This window comes from Nelumbo lutea, chromosome 8 (genome assembly GCF_056320005.1).
Source record: "Nelumbo lutea isolate HS-2025 chromosome 8, American lotus-T2T, whole genome shotgun sequence".
Lineage (NCBI taxonomy): Eukaryota > Viridiplantae > Streptophyta > Magnoliopsida > Proteales > Nelumbonaceae > Nelumbo > Nelumbo lutea.
In genome coordinates this window covers 1,509,609-1,512,740 of record NC_142691.1, presented here as the reverse complement: position 1 = coordinate 1,512,740, position 3,132 = coordinate 1,509,609, and positions in this window count along the sequence as shown.

The following is a 3,132-nucleotide window of genomic DNA, read 5'->3' as shown; positions in this document are numbered from 1 at the left end:
GGGGATGGGATAGAGTGTCTTGACTATGGGGCAAGGAAAGGGATGGGGTGCCCTGCCCTCAACCCACCCTGTTGTCATTCTTATATAATTGTTAATTATTAGTGGAATTAATAAAAATTGTAGTTTTTATAATTATTTTTATTTATTTAAAATTCCATTTAAAAATAATAATAATAAGACTAAAAATTATTAATAAAACTAAATTTATTAAAAAAATTGTTCATATTCAATTAACAATAATTATTTTTTATAAATTAACATTAAATAAAAAATAAAAATTATTAAATCTTTTAGATTTTCCCGTGCAATAGAGACTGATTTGGAACGTTAAGAAAATTTATCCTCTTGTTTGTGGCATATTTCTAGATATATCTTGTAGAGACTGTTTGGCTGTTTAATTGAAACTGCCTCGGCTGTTTTAAAGTTTTATTTGCATGACACGTGAACACTGAACATGGGTGTGGGGGTAAAAGAGTAATTGCAATTAATATTCATTTGATTAAAAATCGTATACATGGTTCGGTTGACATCCATCACATATTTTTTATTGTGAAGTTGCATGTTTCACTTGGTCTTGTTCACATTTGGGTATTAAAGTTGGTAAAGCAAACTATTCCCTCCGGGACTGGTTATAGTTTGGAAATAGACCGGGCAATTGGGTTGGGTGGGTCGGGTTTGGGCCGGGTCAATACACTTTGGGTTGATTTTGGGTTAGGTTATCAAATGTTGTACCTTAACTTTAAATGTTTGAATTATGGTTGATCCATGGGTCAATTTGGGTCATTCTAAAAAATAATTAAATTTTTAAAGAGTATAAAAAAATACCAAAGTTAAATAAATTAACATTAAATTTTCAAAAATAAAATAAAAAACCTGAACATTCAACAATTTAAAGAGTAAACAATAAAGGCCCCGTTCATTTTTTGATAAGTTACTTACCCAAGTAAATGCAATTACCTGGGTAAGTTTTTCCTGGAAAACACTTACTGGATAAGTGTATTTACCCATGTTCTTTTATTTCCCAAGTAAAAAAAGACAATGACCATTTTAGACATAAAAACATATTATTAAAAGGGGCATTTTTGTCCCATTCAAGTGTTGGCAACTTTCCCCCCATGTGGGAAAGTCATTTACCCACCTAGGAGATTGGGATCTAGGAAAATAAACTTTCCCTACTCCCCACAATATTTTGAAAAAAAAGACCCGAGGATTCTTAGTCAATGAAAACCATTGGCCAACTTTCCCCTCTCAAAATCCAAAAAAAGAAAGATCCCAAAGAGTAAAAACTAAATAGTAAAGATTAAAGAGTGAAAACTTCTAACAATACATAAATAGTTCTAATTAAACCTGGTAATTGGATCAACTGGTTGACCCATGACCCAACCCAACACAATTCAGTTTTTTCAAGTCATGGTGGATCCGGTCATTCTCAATTTCATGTTGCTAAATATGAGGCCCTAACCTGTTTTTTCGGATTGGGTTGGATTGAGTAAACTTTTTGCAAGATTTGTTTGGTAATTAAAAAAAGAACTCGTAATGTTGCGTTTGATTTGAAAGAAAAAAGAGTGGATGATATATACTAGCGTGATACATCTGAAAAAAGAGAAACATGCGTTCAGTTTTTTGATAAACTCTAGCTAATTAATCCAGTATTTACCATAATCTAAGTCCAAGTTCAAATAAGAGAGGTAAAAATAAAATGGCCTAAGGTGTGAAGACCGAAGGGTCCTTGATTAGACAAAATTCATGAGCTAGAGGAGGCATTTGGCAGGTTGTTTCAACTTTCAAGGTAAACATACATGGAGCAATGGGTAGACTCTGCATCGGTACCGGGATTCTGGTGAGGAATTCTGAAGGGATCCATTGTTACAGTACAGCCTTGTATTTACCCTCAGGTTCGGCCTTAGAAGCTGAAGCCTTGGCTCTGAAAGTATATTTATTTACGGGAATCACAGTTAAATCTGATTCTTAGATCATCACCAATTGTCTTCATGATATATCAGTTGATTGCCCATAGAAGATCTCTGCCATTATTGAGTATTTTAGATCTTTGTTGTTGTAGAGTTCGGATCTGGTGATCACAACACATTGCTGATCGTTCATCCAACTGCACATATGGAATATTGGCGATGTAAAGTACAAGATATATTTCCAAATTCTAACATAAGGCTGGATGAACATAGCCAGTAATGTATATGTGGTTGCAGACATCTAAAAGTAGCTTTTCGTTATTCAAGTGAATTGCACTCAGCAACTCACCGACTACGACTGCCAATGCATGTTAGTAGTGCGCTCATGTGCTGTGTGTGTCCATCCCGGATTTGACTTCTGTCCGCTTTGCTTTTGAACTTTTGATCGATGCGACGGGATGAACCGGACAACCATTTGCTTTTCTGTCCTTTTCTATAAATTGAATTTTTTTTTTAAAGGTTTCTTCTCTGTTTCCCTTATTTCTAGTCGGGTTAAATTTCAACTGCGCTGCGGGAGCTTTCGCTTATTACGTCAAAACATTCTCACTACATTTATTTTTCTAAATTGACGTTCTCGCTAACTAATGGTAGTGAGTAGCTATTCATTATAGCAAATTGTCCTCTTGCGCAAAAAAAAAAAAAAAAAAGTAAAAAGCTCGAGACCATATTATTGCCAAATGTCATATTGTACAAGGTTATGGTTAGCTAGTTAGAAATAATAATCGTAATCAATATGCATGACCGCATGATTCAGAGCTTAATTCGGATAATCCTTACATTTTTTTATCAGATTAGATTGGATAATGGAATCAGATTAGATTGGATAAATATATTAATATATACATATATAAAAGATATGTATATATTAATATATTTATAAAAGACCTATATATATTATTAATATGTTCATATTAAATTTTTTGTAAATTTTGTTTATAAAAACAAATGTTTATTATTAATATATATAATAAAAATAGTTGAAAAATATTTATAATTTTGCTTTTCTTTATATAAACTATTATGCTTTTTCTTTAATAATTTGTTAAAATTTAAAGAATTTGAATCGGATTATGATGGAGCGCAATCCGGTCGGTCCTAATTGTCAACGATCTTGCCTCTAACTGGAGCAAAAGGTGCCTGAAACAGGGAATGAAAGCGGGTA